The 22,832-nt window shown below is 43.0% G+C and overlaps 1 protein-coding gene across 1 annotated transcript in view; it reads left to right on the top strand.

Annotated features, from left to right (window-relative positions):
* Positions 1–22,832, top strand: part of LOC132383580 (exostosin-1-like) — a 321,695-nt gene that overhangs the window by 20,222 nt on the left and 278,641 nt on the right. The gene's annotated exons all lie outside the window — the stretch shown is intronic.

Genomic DNA, 22,832 nt, shown 5'->3' with positions numbered 1-22,832 from the left:
TGTTGTTTTCCTGCGACATTGCTTCATGTAGATGTGTTCAACAGTGGGGAGAGCTTTAGCTGTGATGGACTTTTTGTAGGATTTTCTATTCAAGGATATTAGTGTTTGCATACCAGACTGTGGGGCGGCCAGTCAATATACACTCCACTACACATCTATATATATATATTCCATTGATTTTATTTTGTTTCTTGAATTTACTGTGATTGCTGTAAGAAAATGAACCTCAAGGTTGCATATGTATGTACTTCGATAATAAATTTACCTTGAACACAAACATGATGATGACTGGTGTTGCAACCAAACATTATGGGCAAGGAGATGACTGTTCCTCATAACTGATTTTTGCCCTGTGGAGCACTCCGGATTTGAGAGTTCAATTAGTGAATGTCCTGTTGCACAAAACAATGTGGAGAGAACAAAATATTATCCTGCTGCAATCTGTGTTCTGCCTCAGAAGTTGGAATGGTGCCTATTGTGAAGTGGAGGATGTTTTGACATTTGCAACAATTATAAGACAACAGGTTGAGTGCTGGAGGAGTCAGTGCACCATGTATATATGGAATGTGAGAGGTTGCCCCTCCTGTTTGCATATCTGAAGGGCTTGCTCCTCAGGATTTAGTTGCACTTCAGCCTTGTATATAGGGACCCAGTAATACTTAATACTTAATACTTTATTGTCACCAAACAATTGATACTAGAGTGTACAATCATCACAGTGATATTTGTTTCTGCGCTTCGCGTCCCTGAAGTACAAATCGAAGTAACTATAATAAAAATTTAAATTATTAATCATAATTAGAAAATAGAAAAGGGGAAGTAAGGTAGTACAAGTCAGGTCCGGATATTTGGAAGGTACGGCCCAGATCCGCGTCAGGATCTGTTCAGCAGTCTTATCACAGTTGGAAAGAAGCTGTTCCCAAATCTGGCCGAACGAATCTTCAAGCTCCTGAACCTTCTCCCAGAGGGAAGAGGGACAAAAAGTGTGTTGGCTGGGTGGGTCGAGTCCTTGATTATCCTGGCAGCTCTGCTCCGACAGCGTGCGGTGTAAAGTGAGTCCAAGGATGTAAAATCGGTTTCTGTGATGCGCTGGGCTGTGTTAACGATCTTCTGCAGCTTCTTCCGGTCTTGGACAGGACAACTTCCATACCAGGTTGTGATGCACCCGAGAACGGAAATGGGCAGGCCGTTTGGAGGACTTCCTCACGGGCTTGCCCCGGGGCCGGCCAGGCAACACAGTCGAGGGCTCTACCAGGGCCACTCCAGGGGTACTAGTGTGCACAGGTGCCCTTGGAGATGGAGCATACAGTCACAATGGGTACAGTGGGGAATTTCTAGGAACAGTGGCGCCCCCCCCCCCCCCCCAGGACTTGACTGTTTTACAGACGGTAATAATCACATTTTAATTTGTATTTGTTTACTGCCATAAATATTTGATGTTTATATTCTCTGTATTTTTGTGTAAATGAACTTCTGTAGTTTTGTTTAAAAAAAAAATGAGAACCCAGAAGGAGCAACATCCTCTTGTCTACTCCTTGTATTGGACTAAATGCGGGGTTGAAAGCAGCAGTGAAATGGCACTGAAAGTATTATCATAATGCGTCAACCTTCAAATGAATTGGTGACTGAAAAGCATCTGATGGCATGCTAATAGTTTTGAGAAGTAATTCTCTCTTGTCACCTTCATGGGTGACTTGCTATCTCTCTACGATCAGTTCACCCCATCATCTCAGTTTATTAGTAATTCCCTTAATCCCGTCTCTTCAGAAATACACTGAAATGTGTGTTGATAGTGTTTCTAATTGTGGCAAATTTTGCCCATCACTACTTTATCCTCTTGGGAGAAAACATTCTGCCTGATTTCCTGTAAAATTCTCATTGGAGTTACATCAATATGAACAATTTAATTGCTTTTTTTAAATTTCCCTTTTGACCACAGAACATTATTTTGTCATTGAAGAAAAGAGTGGCAGATTATCCACCTCAACTCATCTGGTGACACTGCCACCTCCAAGGGCAAAGGGGGTAAGAATAATTTTCAGACTCTGGTATCTGTGAATGCCTGTAGTACTATTAGAGGTGTTAAAGGAAGATCTTATTAACCATTCACTGAAACGTCTCCTCCCACAACAAGACATGACCTTTGACCAAGTTGAAACAGAATAATTTATTTCTGTGATAGATTTTTATGGAATTTTGCAGGATATGAATTAACTCTCTATTTTTCTTAAAATAACAGAAGCATCTGTTCACAAAGGGAATTGTGTATGAAGCCATGTGGAGTTTTCCACAGGAAGAAAGGTGTATTCTCCACCCTTTCTCCCCCATAAAAATAATCCAAACGTAAATTCTAAAAACAATGATTAATATTAAACACATGAGGAAATCTGCAGAAACACACAAAATGCTGGAGGAACACAGCAGGTCAGTCAGTATCGAGGAAAATGAATATACAGTCAATGTTTTGGACCAATATCCTTCTTTAGGACTTGAAATGTCAGTGGTGGGGGAGATGCCAGAATAAAAAGGTAGGGGGACAGGAAGGAGGATAGCTGGAAGGTGAAAGGTGAAGCCTGGTGGATGGGAAGTTTAAAGGGCTGGAGAGGAAAGAAGCTGATGAGACAGGAGAGTGGACCATAGGAGCAAGGGAAGAAGGAGGGCTCCTAGGAAAGGTAAGTATCAGAATTCTCTGCATTTAAAGTTGTGGAGTTCAGAAGTGACATTTCATAGCATGGACTTGTTAGTGTGATCATTGTTTATGATTTTATTCTGATTTTTTTTTTGCTCAGCTTTTATGTTTTACACATGAATTCTTTCAAATATCTCTTAAAGAGGCTGCTAGCAGGTAGGTCACGTGAGAAGTTGTTCTCATTGGCAGAGGGTGAATATGAAATAAAGATGGGACGAAAATTGATCTGGCAAAATGTTATCATAGACGTGAAGGCATAAAAGGCTGCCTTTGTTGAATACTACTATGGATCAAAATAGTGCCATATTTTTTCATGAAATGGCAATGACAAAAGTTGTGAAGAAGTTACAAGTACATGGTAGCTTAGTGGTTAGTACAATGGTTTACAGTCCCGGTAAACCTGGCTTCAATTTCTGCCGCTGTCTGGAAGGAGTTAATATGTTCTCCCCGTGACCAGGGGCTCCAGTTACCTGCCACATTCCAAAGATGTACCAGTTGATAAGTTAATGGGTCAATGTAAATTGTCCCGTGATTAGGCTAGTGTTAATTCAGGGGTTGCTGGTTAATGCGGCTCAAAAGGCTGGAAGGCTCAACTCTGCACTGTATCTCAATAAAATAAAATATCCGGACTGGCAGGGTGGGAATAAGTCCACGGACATCTTAAAACCTACCATGGCCATCAAACTGTGTGTTGAAGTATAGTCACTTCTGGAAACACTGGCCACTTTTTTGCACGGCAGGTTCTCATTAACCATAATGAAATCTGTTCACAGTGACATTAGTTGAGAGATGAAATTTGGCTAGAAGGATCTGCCAGTCCTCTTCCTCTTACTGGAGGAGGGGCCTTCCGTTGGTCAGGGTTGTCCCTGGATGTTGCATCCCTGCTGCTTGTGATACACAAGCCAGGGCAGTACGATATGGAGACCTAGTTGTTGCCCACACACACCAGGTTTCCCTCTCCATGCTGTAGAAGAATCCAAGGAATGACAGAAACTGATAGTTTGCCACCATCTTTGTCACAGGAGTTGCCAGTTAGCATTGAGCTCAATGTAGGGCTACCTTTATGGTCTCCAGCTTTGGAAATTTCCTTGGTGTTTACTCTGGAAGCCTTCTCCATACGTGGTTATCACCACAAGACAGCAGAGGTTTCAGATCAGAGTTCTTCTGGTTGAGCTGCCAACCATGGCTGATGAGCCCCATCTTCTTGAAGCGACTGGTTTTAAGGCACCAGTAACCCACCGTTGCTCCTCCTGCTGTCTGTAGAAATAGTTCCACTGAACTTAGTAGCTAAGTCAGGAGTTGGACTTGGTTGTCAGAGGCTATTTGAGATGCACACTATTGTAGGCATCTAGTAAGTAGTGGAAGCTGATCTCACTAACCCCCTCCCCAACCCCACCGGCTACAACAACTGGAGACCAGCTGACAATGTAATACAGCTGTGATAAATCACTAAAAACATGAAAGTGAAAGAGCAGGTGAGGGATTTGGGGCTGCCAAAGGAACATTCCTTATTTCTAAGGAAGATTAGATGAATGGGGGAACATCCTGGTTTTGTTCTCCCCACAGTTCAGGACACCTGCAGTACAGAGGTCAAGTTCAAGAATCAGATCAATTTTCATAGCAATCATTCTTGCAGGAGTGGGCATAATTGTCCGGATTAAGCCAGAATTTTGCAGCCATTGGTGAACTCTTTCAACTCCCATCCGACTGCAAAATTAAGTGTAAACTTTTCTTACAATGAGCCAGTGAAGCTCCCACCGAGAACCTGTGAACAGTTAGGGCAGCAGGTTCCCCCACCCATCTCCACATCAAGCCTCTTCCATGAATGTTGGCAATTGGAGTGATAGTTTCCTTTATCCTGGTACAGTGGGAATTTGCCATTGTGAAAATACCTTTTGAGTGTTAGAAACCAAATAATGGGCCAAGAAACAGGAAATGAACATAAATCTTTTGGAATGGTGGAGAAAGTAAGACGCTATTTTGCTCTCTGAGCCCAGGAGATGCACAAAAAAATTACAAGAATGAACTGCCCCTGGCTGTAATTGAAGTTCTTTGGGACAAGATGCTGCACATATGGAATTTATTTATTTATTTAGTAATAAAATGGTATTTAGAGAGAGAATTTGTAGTGGCCAGGATATGTATCCTTTTGGGAGGAATTGCAACCATGTAAGAAAGGCAAATTTCATTTCTCTGATAAAATTACTCCAAATATTTCCGAAGTCTCGATCCATGGCCTTGTACCAAGATGAGGCCACTCTCAGGATGGAGGAGTGACACCTTATTTCACCTGGGTACCTTCAACCTGATTGCAAGAATATCAATTTCTCCTTCCGATGAACAAAATTCCATTCCCCACCCTCATTCCCCACTCTGACCTTCTCACCTGCCTATCGCTTCCCGCTGGGTTCCCGCCTCCTTCCCTTTCTCCAGTGGTCCACTCTTTGTTCTCCAGCCCACACACCTGGCTTCACCTATGACCTTCCAGCTAGCCTCCATCCTAACCCCCCCACCTCCTTCCTTCTCAGTCCTGAAGAAGGGTCTTGGCCTGATACATCGACTGCTTCCTCTTCCATAGATGCTGCCTGACCTGCTGAGTTCCTGCAGTTTTTTTTGTGTGTTGCTCCTAATACTTCGGGGGTCTTGGTTGCCATTCTAATCTCTAGCTTGTCTGTATATCTTGGAATCTTTAGAGTAAACTTGCCAGTTTTTATAATGTCTGTCTGCATTTTCCACAGCTTTAGGAGACAAGTAATGATGAACTGCTGGTTCTGAGCCAGGAAGGCATTAAAATGCTAATATATTAATTACAACCTTGTTTACTTGCTTGCTTTGTTCTGTAAAAGATCCATCAAGTCTAAATAGGTTTTACAATGAATTAACAAACAGTTCTGTAACTAGAAACTATTAAGTGGGCTGTAGAGTATTTAGGGTATTTAAGTAGGAGCATTTGAAAATGCTGGTGTGCCAGCGATGGGCTACTGAAGACAGCATTTCACTGGGCTGTTGCACTTTCCCAAGTTTTAAACTTAGTTCTTGGAATGCAGGCATCATGGGGAAAGCAATATTTATTGCCTGTCTCTCTTTTTTTGCACGTTCCCCTTAAAACGAATGGTGCCAAGCAATTAAACATTGGCATAACCCAGAATATTGCGCCGAATTCTGCATGAATGAGTTCCTTCTTGAAATCTGACCCGTGACATTTAGTTAGATTTTAATTTGCTTTCCTATCTTTTATGCCCAGCATGAAGCTGCTCTAAAATAGCAATACCTGTAGTATATAACACATAGAGCTGGTCTTCAGCTGCCTAATATGAGAAAATAAAAAATGTTTTTTTGTGGAACTGTTAGGTTTTACTGATCCCATTATCTTGGTAACTATTTTAAGAGCCAAATGCTCTCAGCATTTTTTGTGCTCAGTGAGATCTGCGACCTCTCGTCACCTTTTGTAGTTCACCACGTGCCTTATCTGCTGTGCCTATGAAGGACACAATCCATGGCCATTCACAGCCTCTGAGCCCCAGGATAGCCACTGCTGGTTGTCGCTGCATCACACAGTTTGCTGTACTGCTGTAATGCAGAGGTCACACAAAGCTCTCGGCACGAGCATGGATGTGGTTTAATTTTGTCTGCACCTGCTCTCCCTCGTAGACTTTCCTTCACTTGGCTTCCTCCTCAGCCCCAGTCTCCTGTTCTCCCTTCTCCCTATAGATGCTGCCTGGCCTGCTGTGTTCCACCAGCATTTTGTGTGTGTAATAGGATCATCTGTACCTTTGGGCTAATGCCATTTCAAAAAGAAAACCCCAAGACCATAAGATATCGGAGCAGAATTAGGCCATTGGGACTTGTCAAGTCTGCTCTGCCATTTCATCGTGGCTGATCCATTTCCCCCTCAGCCCTGGTCTCCTGCCTTCTCCCCTTATCCTTTCATGCCCTGACCAATCAAGAATCTAGCAACCTCTGCCTTAAGTATACCCAATGATTTGACCTCCACAGCCACCTGTGGCAACAGATTTTGCAGGTTCTGACTTTCTGGCTAAAGATATTGCTCCTCTTCTCCGTTCTAAATGGACATTCCTCTATTCCGAGGCTGTGTCCTCTGGTCTCAGACTCCCACAGGAAACGTCCTCTTCACGTTCACTCTATTGAGGCCTTTCAACATTCCATAGATTTCAACGAGGTCAACTCTTATTCTTCTGAATTCCAGGGAGCAGAGTTCCAGAGCCATCATAGGCTCCTCATATCGCAGGCTTTTCAATCCTGGAATCACTTCTGTGAACCTCCTTTGAGCCCTCTGTAATGTAAGCACATCCTTAACTAATTAAAGACCAAAATAATTTCTACATCCATTGTCCCATCAAGTTCGCTAGCTGAGTACAGGGTAAGATCATCGTCACCATTATCTGCCTGGCATTGGTAGTCACGTAACCAGAACTTGTGAAGTGCACCAGCTGCTCCATGTCTTCATGTGACCCTGATCAAGGGGCTAAATAGATGCCACACCTTTCCCAACTGTGACCTGCAGGCTAGCAGAGGAGGTGGAGACATATCTCCATGCTGCCACCCAACAAGATAGGTTAGCCAGATTTAAAACCCCTTTTCTTCAATCCCATCCATAATGAGTTTTTTAGTTAAATAATAACTTACAATTATTTGGCATTTTAATGATCTTCTGTTGCTTTTAAAGCAGTTAGGTTTTTAAATAGGTTTTCCTAAGATATGTGGCAAAGAGACAAACCATTCTTTAAAACCAGGCAATGCATGTTTATGTGCTCCCTCAAACTCCCCTGCCACCATTGAGCATATCTATGCAGAAGGCTGTCGTAGGACAGCAGTGTCCTTCGTCATTCATCCCCGCTATCCAAGCCATGCTCTCTTCTTGCTGCTGGCATCAGGATGAAGCCCCAGGATCCTCAGGACTCTCACCAGCAGGTTTGGGAACAGTTATTACCCCTCAACCATCAGGCTCAAATTCACCTACCCCAACACTGAATTGTTTCCACAACCTCTGGACTCACTTTCAGCAACTCTTCATTGTCCCTTTCTTCTTTATGATGATGATTATGATGATCATTATTAATTAATTAATTAATTGTTTTTAAAAAAAATTTGCACAGTATATTTTTTGCACATTAGCTGCCTGTCCTGTTGGGTGCTGTCTTTCATTGTATTCAACAAGAGAACTAATCTCAGGGTTGTATATGGTGGCATGTATATACATTGATAATAAATTTACTTTGAACTTCTTCCTCATATGCCTGATCAGCCTTCCCCTGAATGCGTCTGTGCTACCTGCTCTAGTACAACTTCCACATTCCTGCCACTTGTTGGGTAACCCAATGGTTCTTCTAAATTCCTTGGTAAATTTCTTGATGACCTAATGGCTTTTGGTAACGTTGAGCGCCACAGGTTCATCTGCTCCATCAACACCTTTTGATAATTAGTTCACCTCTCCCCTACCTTTCCTCCATAGAGGAGTCCCAGTCTCTTCATCCCTTTACCCTTCCATTGTAAAACTCATTTTCACACTCTTTATTGCCTTTGTGCTTTGTGTACAGCTGTGGCTACTATACAAAATATAATCTCACCAAGGTTCAACAGCAAGTGAGCCATAACTTTCCTATTTATCTGAAATACACATTGGTGCAGTTTACTTCCTTTAATTCAGGGGTTCTGAGCCTGGGGTCCATGGACTCTGTTAATGGTAAGGGCCAACGGCATAAAGATGGTTAATCATTGCACAACACACTGCACCTTACAAGTGCAATCATCAAGCACAATTTAACATAGAACAGGTGAAAAGAAGCTTGGCTAAAGGGTTAATTGTGAATGAGCCTCCTGTGGCAGGAGAGAGGGATGGAGTGTAGGGAATGTTTGTGGAAGTGGTTGGGTAACAGAAAGGCCCATGGGAAAGCAAAGGGATTCTGGGACACATTAGGCTGGAGCTGAAGAATTGTGCATATTGACAGATGTAGTTTGTTGGGCTTTGGGATTAGGGACAGATGAAGCATTGAGAAATTTTAAGTTCAAAGTACATTTATTATCAAAATATGTGTACATTATACCAGCTTGAGGTTTGTCTCCTTACAGACAGCCACAAAACAAAGAAACTGCAATAGAACCCATTCAAAAAAGATCATCAAACACCCAATGCATGGGGTGGGGGGGGGGGGGAGAAACATACTGTGCAAACAATAAAAGTACACAAATAGCCTTTGAATTGAAGTTTTATGAAAGACAGCAAGTCAGTTATAACTGCAGCTGGAGCAGGCCTCAGTTCAGTGCAGAACTAGCCCTTGCCTCGACTCTGATCCAGACACCCTGATCTTTTCAGTCTGGTGTGGCACTTAACTTGTCCAAAGAACCAGTTGTTCCTCGTTCTTGGACTGCTCTGGGGCCATGATTTGGTCCGTACCCAGCCTTTACATTTCAGTCCGGCACTTAAGTTGATCAAGCGTCGGGATTTTCCACGCACTAGGGGACACCACAGTTCTGCTTTGACCCCGACTCTGACCATGCTTATCTTATAATTGATTTAGGTATAAAAATTTTAAAGTTGAGGCTTTTGCTCTAATGAGAGTCAGCATAGCCACTCTTGGTAGAATGAGGCACAAGTTCTGTTCAGACTCTCTGCATAAGCACTGTGCCTCGACCCTGTCTCCTGAGAACCTTTTCTTATCATTAGTGTAGCATATTTAACTTGCAGACAAGGCAATCCAGTGAGAATTTAATACTGATTTTAAGTGGGTTTGGATTGACACTGCTCAAATGTAATCTCATACCAGGCAAACGAGGATAGGCATCTAAAAACACAAAAAGTTGGAAGTGTCCATGGAGAGAAACCCGCTTATTAATGCAATTTCAAGACCTTTTGTCAGAACTGAGAAAGACAGAAAATTAGTTATTTTTAATAGCAGAGAGGTTGGGGGAGGAGTAATTAGAACAAAATAAATATCCAAAAGTTTATCCTGGATTTAATCTTAAATCTCAGAGATACCAGGTCAATATCAGCTCCATTGAATGTTTCAGTAAAGAGGCTTGTAAAAGATTTTTAAAAATTACAAATACGTTAGGTTTTAGTTCAATTTATTTACAATTTGCTTATTTATTGAGATACAGTGGGGAGCAGGCCCTTCTGGCTTTTCGAGCTGTGTTGTCCAGCAACCCCTGATTTAACCCTGGTTAACCACAGGACAGCTTACTAAGACCAATTAACCTACCAGCCAGTACATCATTGGACTGTGGGAGGAAACCCGAGCACCCAGGGGAGACCCACACATTCCACAGGGAGGACGTACAGAGAGCGGCGGGTGTGTGTCCTGGCCATTCATCCGATCAGCTTTGCCCAGCATCCTTTGGACCTCACCATCAGCTGTGCACAGTAAGATTTATCTTCCATAAAGTGGACTTTTCTTCAGAGCGGTTGTGACAAGTACCCTTGTAGTCTGGGTTACCAGTCGATAAGCTGGTTGAAGAGTCCTGGTTAACACGGGGTTAAGTGTCAGCCTTGATTATTCCAGCTGAAATGGTGGCCATTTGAAACTCAGATCGATAAAAGATTAAATGACTTCTTCTGATGCTGGCATTCAATTCAGTGTTTGAAGGTGTGACTCATTTTTTTTTCTTTCTCAAGGTTAGTAGAGTTTGATAGTCTATGCATAGCAACGCTGCTGCTTCAAGGGTTGTAAATGTCTGAAGGTATCACCGGTTTATTGGAGAGTGACTGAGAAGCATTAAAGGAAGTGCTCTGGTTCGCAACCTTGTGCTGAACCTTTTGTTTCTAATTCCACCTGTTAGGGGTTGCAGGTTATCTGGCAGATATTTGATTTTGTTTTATGTATTTAGAGATACGGTGCAGAACAGGCCCAACCAGTTCACTGAGCCATAGCAACCTACCCATCTAACCCTAGCATAGTCATAGGACAATTTATATTGACCAATTAACCTACTAACGGGTACACGTTTGGGCCATGGGAGGGAGCCGGGCACCTGGAGAAAACGCATAGATGCATGGGAAGGGGCATACAAACTAACTTAGAGAGAACGCTGGGACTGAACACCGCCACTGAGCTGTCATAGTGACACGCAAACTGCTGTTAGGAATGCTGGGACTGAACTCCACCACTCTGAGCTGTCATGGTGTCGCACAAACTGCTGTTAGCTTAGCTGATTGGTTAGTTTGCTTGGCCCAGAGTCAAAAGCCTCTGCTCGAGTCCCTGCAGTGGGATGTGGTCTTTTAGGTGTGGAACTGCGGCAGAGTTGGAGGATTGAGTCCCATCTGCCCTCTTAGGTGAAAGTGGAAGATCTCATTATACTATTTCCATAATTGTAGAGGTATTCAGCATGAAAAGAGGCACTTCAGCCCGCTGACCCTCAGCTACCAATTTGTGCAAGTCCTACTTTTATTTGCCCCATATTCTCACTATTATTGGTAATATTAAATACAGGTGGCGGGGTGGAGATAAGACTCTACCAAAGGAGCTTTCAGGCTCTCCTTCCGTCCGCAAGGCTACAGGTCACAGGTCACCCTTGGACAAGGTGTAGCACCTGCTTAGCCCACATGATCAGGGTCACGTGAAGCCATGGGAGCAGCTGGTGCACATCACAAGTCCTGGTTATGTGGCCAGTGACGTCTGAATTAATGATAGTGGCTGGGGTCACCCGTCTTGTAAAGACACTGCCCAGAAGAAGACAATGGCAAACCACTTCTGTAGAAACATTTGCCAAGAGCAATCATGGTCATGGAAAGACCATGATCACCCACATGACATGGCATGTAATGAGTGAATATTAAATCATCATGCTGTGAATCGGCCCCATGTGAGTAAGCTGCAAAAACTAAAAAGTGCAGGTGTTGAAAATAAAAACAGAAAAATGCTGCTGATAACCAGCAGGTCATGCTGTGTCTTTGAGGAAAGTAAACAAATTTCATGTTTCAGGTCAATTAACTGCTTTTCTCTACTTTCTGATCCCAGGGAAAGTTAATTCACCAAAAAAATGCTGAGTGTATTTCTCTTTCCAAGGATGCTGGTGGATTTGTCAGGTATCTCAGGCAGATACTGATAGACTGTCACTACCTGCATCAATTGTCCTCTGTGACTGAAATTGTCAAAATAACTCTGGCCTAATGACATAGCTTACTGTCCTCCACTCTGGACATTTATCCATGGAATTGCAACTCTCAAGAGTGCCAGAAATCCAAAATGAACTTCAGATTCGGATTCATTTATTTATCACAGGTACGTCGAAAAACGCAAGCAGCACATGTTGCTGTAGTAACAACCAACAAACCCTAAGGATGTGTTGGGGGCATCCCACAAGTGCCGTCACACATTCCGATGCCCACTCAGCGCGCACAACGTGCAGCAGAGGAGCGTGCCCAGTCCTCTGATCCCAGGACAGGCTGCCTCCAGTGGAATCCAAAAACAAATCAAAAATCTGGAACTACTCAGCAAGTCAGGCTGCATCTGGTGAAAGGGAATGAGAGTTAGAATCTGAATCAGGTTTATTACCATGAAACACTGTCACAAGAAAGCAGCATCCATCATCAAGGACCACCACCCAGGACACGCTCTCTCCTCATTGCTGTCATCAGGAAGAAGGTACAGGAGCCTCGAGACTCACACCACCAAGTTCGGGAACAGTTACTGCCCCTCCACCACCAGGCTCTTGAACCAAAGTGGATAACTTCACTCACCCCTTCACTGAACTGTTCCCGCGATTTATGGACTTACTTTCAAGGACTCTTCATCTCACGTTCTTCTTATTTATTGTTTGTTTATTTATTTACTATTATTGCTTTTTGTATTTGCACTTTGGTTGAACAACTCAGTTGGGTGGTGTTCCATTGATTCTGTTATGGTTATCATTCTAGAGATTTGTTGAGTATACCAACAAGAAAATGAATCTCAGGGATATATATGGTGACGTATGTACTAAGATATTAAAGTTCACTCTGAACTTATCACTTGCATATATCATGGAATTTTTTTTTGCTTTGTTGGTTTGTGGGATTTTGTTTTGATGGCTGTCTTCAGCACCAATCACTTCAGACTGTGCTGGTTGTTAATGTGAACGGTGCATTTCACTATATTTCAATGTACATGTGATTAATCCATCTAAATCAATGCAAGACACAACCTATCACCAGAGTTACAAAAAGTAAATTAGAAGTGTAAAAGTGAAATGATGAGTTTGGGTTCACGGTCCATTTGGAAATCTAATGTTGGAGGGGAAGAAGCTGTTCATAAAATGTTGAGTGTGGGTCTTTGTGCTTCTGTCCTTCCTCTCCATTGGTAGTAATGGATGGTGAGGGTCCGCTGCCTTGAAGCACTGCCTTTTGAAGATGTCCTCGATGGGGAGGATCATTTTGATACCTACTGAACATAGTTGATGTGGAGAAGATGTTTCCTATCACAGGGAAGTCGCAGCCTCAAAATAGGAAGATGTCTCTTTAGAACAGAGATGAGGAGGAACTCCTTCAGCTAGAGGGTAGTGAATCCGTGGAATTCATTGCCATGGACAGCTATGGAAGCCAAGTCATTGGGTACGTTTAATGCAGAAGTTCATAGGTTCTTGATTAGTCAGGGTGTCAAAGGTTATAGAGAAGCAGGAGAATGGGATTGAGAGGGATAATAAATCAGCTGTGATCGAATAGCGGAGCAGACTCAATGGGGCGAATGGCTTAATTCTGCTCCTATGTCTTATCTTGATTGACCAGCTCTCACTTTGTATCAATTTAAGTACAAACAGTTTGGGGAAGCGGTGTTGGGTGGATTGGTGAGGACTACCAGAGAGACAGGCTGCAGGAGAGATCCTGAGCAAAATCTCAGTCCTGCCAGGACTGTAGAAATGCTATTAATGCCTGGTGAAGCTGGCGAGTAGGCATTGGAGCATTGAAGACAGGTGTCTTCCCTTTCATAGCTGTGTTCATGTCCTACAGCTTGCTGTGTCTGAGGATTGGCTCAGGACTAGCAGAGTTCTGGAGTGCTGGGCCTCAGAAACCTGCCTGCACAACATCAACTGACAGAGAAGCTTAATTCCAAGGGCTCCTGCAGCAGTTTGGGAAAGAACAAGAGCAGAGTAATCCTCACATCTCATGAGGACTGGCCAAGCATTTTAAGAGAGGTGTCGTGAGAACATTCTCCTATACTTTTCCCATCGTGGGTCAATTGACCACTCCGTCAACATTATGACAGATCCATCACCTTCCTTCCCCCTCTAGATTCATTCCAGCTCAGTTGTGTCAGGTGCAATTATACCCCCATAATTGAATCTGTTCCCGTGCAGTGCTAGTAAACTGCTACTCTGTGGTGGGTGTACTGGTGCAGTGGGCTGTTCTTTAATATAAAGCTTCTGATGCTGGTCGCTTTTCCTACACTGCAGACGTCTCCTGTAGAACTGTGAATTGCAGGTTAGGGTCTCTGCTATGACCCTTAAAAGAAAAGGACTGGAATGTTTGTGCTGCAAGGTTTACTGCAAATATTAAATCTTGCTACAAACCTCCTTCATAGTTGCATTGGCACAGCTCAAGAGTTCATTGCAGTTTGTATGTTTCTGCAAATATTGACTTATGGGTGTACTTGAAGGACCATTTATTCTGTGTGTCAGTGACGTTGGTTTATGCTGGAGTTATTAATGCAGGATCAGCCCCAGACTACTGCATGCATTTGCAAGAGACTGTTTACAGTGAAGACTGAAATCGCATGACTGTTCAAGACTGACCTTAGACCTGATTATGATCTTTGTTCAAGAATCTATGTTGCAGCATTGGTTTGTGTTTTCACCACGTAGGAGCCTTCTGCTCCCTGACTTTAGTAAGATGTGTCACATATTCAGCTCCCTTGTTATATTCCTAGTCAAGCCAAGTTTATTATCATTTAACTACATACAGGTACACCACCAAATGAGACAACATTTCTCCGGACCAGGATGTAAAACACAGCAGTACACACAACACACACAGAGCACACAATAACTTGGGAAAGAAATAATTAATTCTATGGAAATTCTACTGTAGTCTAAGTGCACCAGTTATCTGAATTGTGTTAATATTAGATCAAGGGATCAGAAGTGGGGAGAGTGAGCAGTTTGGTGTCCCTGGGTTTCAACATCTCTGAGATCTAGCTTGGGCCCAACCTATTCATACAGTTACAAAGAAGGTATGACAATGTCAATATTTCATTTGGACACTGAGGAGACTTGGCCTGTCACCAAAGACACTTCCAAGTTTCTACAGATGTACAATGGAGAGCTTTCTAAATGGTTGCATCAATGCCTACTGTGTGCTACTGTGTAGGATTGAAATAAGCTGCAGAACGACTTGGCTTCTACAGCCATTCATGGCAGTGAGTTCCACAGATTCACCACCCTCTGGCTCCAGAGGTTCCTTCTCATCTCTGTTCTAAGTTTTGAGTCTGTGACTCCCCCATGGTAGGAAACATCCTCTCCACATCCACTATGTTCAGTAGGTTTCAACGTGATCCTCCCCATCGAGGATGTGTTCCCATGACACCTCTCTTAAAATGTCTGGAGCTTTGCCAGTCCTCACGAGAGACTCTACTCTCATTCTCTCCTAAACTGCTGGAAGAGCCTTCAGAATTGAGCTTCTCTGTCAGGTGATGTTGTGGAAGCAGGTTTCTTAGGCCCAGTCCCGGCACTCCAGAACTTTGCTAGTCCTGAGCCAATCCTCAGACACAGCAAAGCTGTAGCTCTGTAGGATATGAACACTGCCCTGCTTAACGACAAATTTCATGATATATGTTGGTGGTAGTAAACCTGATTCAGATTCTGATCTGTGATTACCTATCACCCAGTGTTTCTCTCTCCCTTCCTCTTCCTCCTCCCCATCTTTTAAATCTACTCCTCGGCTTTTTTTCTCCAGTCTTGCTGAAGGGTTTCGGCCTGAAATATCAACTGTACTTTCTTCCACAGATGCTGCCTGGCCTGCTGAGTTCCTCCAGCATTTTGTGTCTGTTGCTCGGATTTCCAACATCTGCAGATTTTTTCTTATTTCAGATTCTGATATATAATTAAAGACGCATTGAAAATGAACATTGGATTATGAAGGAGATAGGGTAAATGACTTGCTGCAATACCTTCTCTTACATCTCCCACACAGTGCCCTTTTGGCTAAGTGTAGTTGAGTAATATTGTTCGAGTGCCACTAAGATCCAGATCTAGTTTCTTATGTTGTCAGAGGATTTTGATTTTGAGTGTGCATAGCAGTTAAAGTGGTGCTATTACAACTCGGAGCGTTGAAGTTCAGAGTTAAATTCCGATGTCATCTGTAAGGAGTTTCTGGGTGTCCTCCCCGTGGAATGTGTGGACTTTCTCCAGACGCTCTGGCTTCCACCCACGGTCCAAAGCTGTACCGTGTTGGTAGGTCAATTGGTCATTGTAAATTGTCACAGGAATAGGCTAGAGTTGATTTGGGGTTACTGGGGTGGTGTTAGGCCTGGTCTGCCCTGTATCTCTAAATAAAATCAAAGCAAGCCCTTTTGAAGGTACATAGCCTTCCTGCAAAGGAAATGGACTGAACTAATGAGTGAGGGAAGTGCAGTGATTCATACCTGATCGGTCTCTCACATACATAGCCCCTCCATACTTGTCTGGTTTCCCCAGCATTTTTTTTTAAGAATTAGCACTCTCTGCTCTGTAGTTGTGAAACTTAGCCTTTTTTTTTGGATGCTTGTGTGGATTTTCAGTTGATGCAGAGCAGACTAATGAGGTGAGAGGCCGTGTACTACTGTGTGCTCAGGTACAGTCATGGGGTCATGGTCAGTGTGTATGCTTGAGGTAGAATGGAGGGGGAAAAGCAGAAGTATTGAGTGTCATCATTATTATATGCCACGTATGACATGGGTGATCACGGTCTTCCAACTATCTTTAATCTGAGAAGTTCTAATAAGCTCTTCAAAACCTTTGCCTGTCCATCCCTTGATATAACTCATGAATGTCACGTGCTATTGACTGTGAAATGTTTGAGCTTCTCTGTCCTCAGTATATCTCCCAGAAATTCCAGCTGATTGAAGATACCAGTTCTCTTATTTCGGCTTTTCACAACACTTCCTCATTTGTTACTCTGTCCTTCCATGATATTTTCATCATTCTTCTTGAAAAGCAATGTGTCTGCAGCTTTGAGCCTTTCCTCAGTTTGCTGTGATGTTGTCCAACACGTGCTAGTGTATGTGAGTGAAAAATGCTGAGAGGGTGATGGGGTAGAGGGTGCATGAGGAGGTGGGACAGAGCTTCACTGGAAGTTTGCAAAGGGCAGGGTGCCTCCTACCATTGTGAAACTCTCCAATGAACCTGCTCAGTGGACACCACCTGTGGAGTCTGCTGTGTACAAATGACCGTCACCATTCCCTTCACATGCAGAGTCCTGCCGCGTTGCTTCTACAACTTTTCAATGGCCTTTGTTCAAAGCATATGAGCCCTGGATGTAGCGGAGAGGCCCTGAGACAGCACCATAATCAGAAGTCCAAGAGCAGAGGGGAACAAAAGTGTAGGCAGGATAGGTGGGAACAACTCCAGGAGAGTAACAGGTCAGAATATGGACAGGGAAAGGGAGCGAATCATTGGGAGGAAGAGGAGGAGGAGTCTGACCCAGTGAACAAGAGGTGGAGAGAGTCATAAAGGCAGGGGTCGGGGGGAAATGAGAATGAGCGAACTTTTGTGAGTGAGAGTGTGAAAATTATGGGAAAGATGAGTACTTTAAGGAAAGATGGTAGTGGACAGTGAATGGAGGTTGGAAGTGTAATGACAATAAGATATTGGAGCAGAATTAGGCCATTTGGCCCTTTGGGTTTGTTCTGCCATTTCATCATGGCTGATCCATTTCCCTCTCAGCCCCAGTCTCCCACCTTTTCCCTGTGTCCCTTCGTGCCCTGACCAATCAATAATCTATCAACCTTTGCCTTAAAATATACCCGATGACTTGGGCTCCACAGCTGCCTGTGGCAATGAATTCCACAGATTCACCACCCTCTGGCTAAAGAAATTCCTCCTCATCTCTGTTCTAAAAGGATGACCCTCCTCCTTCCCATTCTGCCTTGATCCACTCTCCTCTCCCATTAGTTTCCTTCTCCTCCAGCCCTTTACCCTTCCCACCCATCTGGCTTCACCCATCACCTTCCAGCTACCCTCCTTGCCCCTCCATCCACACTTTTATTCTGGCATCTTTCCCTTCCCTTTCCAGTTCTGGAAAATCATTGACCGTTCAATCATTTCCAAAGATGCTGCCTCACCTCATTTGTGTATTACACTGTAATAAAGACATCCTGTTTTGAAAACTCCTCTGACAAATGTATATTAGTCTCTGACACTGATCAACGCTGTGCGTAATGTTACATCTAACAGACACTCACATGACAGTCTTGCTCCAGCTTTACCAGTAAGTAGCACTGGCGGGGTCTGTGTTCCCCACCCCTATTGCCCAGCTCCTGCAGAAGCATTAGCTGATCAGCCTCCTGGTGTGTCTCTCTCACTAAAGATGTGACCATAATCCCTGGCCTTGTAGAAAAGCTGCTGTCCAGGTACTGTACTATCTTCAGTGTGGGGAAGGATGTTGACGGGCTGTGGTCTCAGCTGTGGGTCGCAGTCCCAGCACTCGTGAACAATTCAATTAGAGCTTCTGAATAACACCTGTTGAAAGCGAAAGAGTTCCACAAGGGAGCCTGACAAACAATATTTTTTAAACCTGCATGTGTGGAAACCTATTTTCTTTTAGAGCTTTTTGAAAAACAAAACTGAGAGAAACAATCATTTTAATGGCAAGTTGAAGTTTAATTGTCATACGGCCATGCTCATGAATAGAGCGAAACAGAACAGTGTTCCTCTGGGGCCAAAGTGCAAAATACAGCACCAACAGTCACACACAGCGCATATGATTATTGTCGAAGAAAAACAAAGCTACAGAAAAAATTAATAATATACCCCAAGTCCCTGAGTGTCATGGCCTATAGATTGATGGTGAATAGATGTTGTCCTGGAGCCATGTTTCTGCAAGAACAAGCCCATAGCAGTTCCTCATCTCACATAAGTGCAGCCACAGATGAATGCAATCCAGCTTGTCTTCCACTGAGCGAACACTGGAGGGCAGCACCTTTGGGAGGGGCCAGTCCCTACCCGAGCATGGAAGCCAGTGGCACACAGCCAGCTCCTTCGTCTTCCCCAGTGGCCACAACAGGTGATCCTCAAGGCTTGAGGGCCTGGCCTGCACAACACCTGAGGCCACACAGCTCCTCAGCCGTTGGTCTTTCCAATGAGCCAGTGAATCGGGCCCACAGTATTCTATATAACTAATGTCCAACAGGGTTATGCGATCACGGTAAAAACGTCCAAGATAATCATCATTTACACCGATGGTTGGACCACACATCGCCTCTGATGCTTTCTGAAGCAGACTGCAGTACACTATGCAATGTCCAGTCTGCTGCTATCTGGCAACTCGCTAGTGAGGTAGACCTACAGAACTTGATGTTCTTCAAAATCCAGCGGTTTCTTGCAATCAAAGAAGTGTAAAGTATGAACAATTACACCTTTATTTAGACCCAGCGAGGTCACTGCGACCAAGGGCAGTGCCATCTTAGAGGAAATGTTAAAGCAGTGTTGAGGAGTTTCCAGACGATGCCACTGGAAAGATGGTGGGGGTGGGGTAAAGCAGTGTTCTTAAAAATGCCCTACAAATCCTAGTACAATGTACCCATAAATTATGGATTTTCGGTAATGGAAATTCACAAGTCACTGCCAAAAAATCTGAGATGGGGAATAAATATTGTCAAATGGAATTTGTGTGATAAATAAATTGCGAAATAAGATGGAAATGAAAAAAGGCAAATTTTGTCAGTTTTGACCAAGGATTGGTGTTAACAGTAAATTGCAATACAGGTGGACCAGAGCATGGTAGTGTAGTGTTAGCACAACACTTTACAGTAGTAAAGTGTTCAACTCGTGAATGTGTTGAATTAAAGTGTTGAATTGCCTTCAATCCCTGCTGCTGCCTTTAAGGGCGCTGTAGGTTTCCTCCAGGTGCTCCCATTTTCTCCTGCAGTCCAAAGGTGTGCCAGTTGCTTGTTTAATTGGACATTGTAAATTGCCCCGTGATTAGGTTGCGATTAAATCATGGGATTGCTCGGCAGTCCGGCTCGAAGGACTGGAAGGGCCTACTCGCCACTGCATCTTGATTAAATACCAAATCCTCTGTAATGCTGGGGTACAATGTATAAATTGATCATGTATATAAAAAAAATTCACAGTGATTTATGAACTTTTGGAATATAGATCTCTAGCTGTCAAGAACAGTCCATTTCTCTTTCTGAACCGCTTTATACTGATGCAGTTAGGTCCAGAATTCTAAGGTATTTTACCCGTGGCAGTGAAGGACCGTGGTGCTGCGTGAGGGGCGAAAATGCTTCGCTGGTTGCCAAAAGCTGTGCGTTGAAGGAAGCTACCAACCAGCCCTGCTGAGTTGCTGCAGTGTGAATTACAGGAGATTAAACTCATCATGACTGTTGATGAGAAGCTGTTTGAAATGGCAATGATGTCCATCTTTCAGTGCCCCTACGGAAGGTTATAGATTTAATGTTTCAAGCCAGTATCTTTATTCACAGATGCTGCCTGCCCTGCTGAGATATTTCAGCATTTTCTGGTGTTAATTCAGATTTCCAATGCACGAGGTTTTTTTTTGCTTCTCATCGTCATTTGCAGCTTTACCAAGCTGTGCTCATTCTTATTGTTCATCCATTGACAGTTTGAATCTCTTCTTGGCTTTCTCCTGGGACCTACTTTAACCAGGCAGCCTATTGCCAACTGCTTTGCAGATGGAGAATTAGCATGAATTTGCATTCTATTTAATCTTTTCTTATTATCTGTGATAAAATGCAAATTTTATGTATTTCTTCTGAATATTCCAAATTTCAGGATAAAGAAGTGTTTCTCTTTTTTTTAAAAAGCTTTTGCTTTTGGGACTGTTCTAAGTTTAGAAAGCCCTTAAATTGTGTTGGCTGTGACTGTGTTTGCAGGAGACTTGCCTGTGGTTGCAAGGTTCTGGTGGGGAGTGGGGGTTGTCATGTTCCAATTCAGAGACTGCAGCGGAATAGCACTGGTTGACCATCCAGAGTCACGTTAAGTGTTTCATCTTCTTGAGGCTAAATAGGGTGGGCAATCAATGTTGATCTTGTAAATAGTTCTGATCGTATGAAGACATTTTATTAACCTGTTTCAAGCCGAAACAAGTCTGAAGTCAGAACTTAGTGCTGTACTGCACCCACTGTTGATCGGGGAAGAGTAACTGATTACTACACCGTGTAGGAATGTATTAAATCACCATCCAGGTGCTATTATGTCTCAGGTTGTAATAAATTACTGGAATGGAAAAGATCATAAGGTGTGTACTGACAAAGGTGCTCTGCCAACCTATTTAATTCTCTCCTTCTGGAATCCTGTTCTTCATGTGTGGGACTAGTTTAATGCACTTAATGATATTTGACTTGTGTAATTAACAAGGTGCATGAAAATGGCTGGAAATTGAGAGGGATCAAAATTACCCGACAATGTGACTTCCTTTGAGTTAGTTTAATGTTTTGGAGTTACGAAACACAATGCACCCATTTGCATGCCATTTTCTTTGTGTATTTGGTATAGTTCTATCACCTATCTTGGAGCAGGTAGTCTACTTGCAAAGCATGCTATTTAGTTACATTTCTGGCATTAATTTATGAAGCGTCATTTGATTAGGTTTGATATTGGCTACATAGCTGTGCGAAGGTTGTTTGTTACTATTTCAACACTAAACAGGGCTGACATTGCTGCCTGTTTAATTTTTAACAGACACCTATCTTGGCAGTATTGTCAGTATCACCTCTTCACATTTGTACTGTCGAGTAATGTAATTGGTGGAAACGTAGATACTGTAATTCACAACCACTGACATAATGCTGGTCAGTTACGTAAAGGACTTCAGTGCACTTTGTGTTCAGGTCTTGGAGTTAAAGGTGTTGTTGCTGTTTTTTTCTTAAACATAAAACACCTCACATTGTTTTATTTCCATAAACCTACAGTACGGTTATACAAAAACTCAGGCTTCTTTTAGCCCAGATCAGTTTTCTTTTAACCCATGTCCCAAATTTTTGAAATGTTCCGCTGGACAGATGAGGAAGAAATCTCTAAATCCACACCAGCCCTTCTCCATGATAAGTCTGCCTTTAACTGGTTTCTATCAAGTCCACAGATTTAAAATGAAACACCACCGTTTAAAATGTTTACGATTGTTTAATATCTTTAGCTTAGGCTCTCTTTCCCCAGTGTGGAGAAGTAATGTTTTGCCCTGATACACAGATTACTGAGGGATTAAAGACAAGATCCAAACCAGCACTCCTCTGTACTGCAAAAATACTATTATAAGGTCCTTAGAGGTTAATGTATAATCTGCAGCTGTTTCATAGAGGAGATTATCAGAGTTTTGATTATGATGTACGATTGTGTTAGAAATTACCTGGGGACAGAAACTATGGAGGATGCCAGTGAGATTCTGTGGTCAATATTTTTTAAAGAATTGGGTAGCACATGTAGAACTGGCCAACACCATTTTCAGGCTGTGAGTGAATAAATTTGCTGAAAACTCATAATGGACCATGCCAAGTTTGGTAGCCTGCCAGGTAGCTGTCTGTAACTACTTGTTTATCCATTCCACCTCCTCCAGTCCCACAACCCACTGAGATTTCTGTACTCTTCCAATTGTAGCATACTGAGTTTTCATTCTCCCATTATTGATGGCCCTTGAGTTCAGCCTTCACCCCATCTCGTCACTTTGACGCTTTGTCCAAAATTTGGTAAACTGATCAAATAAATCCTTGTGTTCTCTGACAAATGTTTAGCCAGATTATTGTCTGTCTGTTACTGTGACTTGGGTGAAGATCTGACCACATTTTATGAGTAATTAAGAAGAAGATTGGTTTAAAAGATTCTGTCATCTCTGGTTTAAAGAAAATCGTTCTTTGTTTTGTTGTTAATAAAGAATGAGCTAACTTGTTCTTTCCATCTCAAAGTAGCTATTAAATAGCTTGGTGTCACACAATCGCAAGGTCTTGCTGATAAGATGTTTGTAACTCCCGTAATTGGAAGGTGGACTTGATGAGGGAGA

The sequence above is a fragment of the Hypanus sabinus genome, chromosome 30, assembly GCF_030144855.1.
Source record: "Hypanus sabinus isolate sHypSab1 chromosome 30, sHypSab1.hap1, whole genome shotgun sequence".
Taxonomy (NCBI): domain Eukaryota; kingdom Metazoa; phylum Chordata; class Chondrichthyes; order Myliobatiformes; family Dasyatidae; genus Hypanus; species Hypanus sabinus.
The sequence above is the reverse complement of the archived record's forward strand: the minus strand, read 5'-3'. Positions and strand labels throughout refer to the sequence as shown.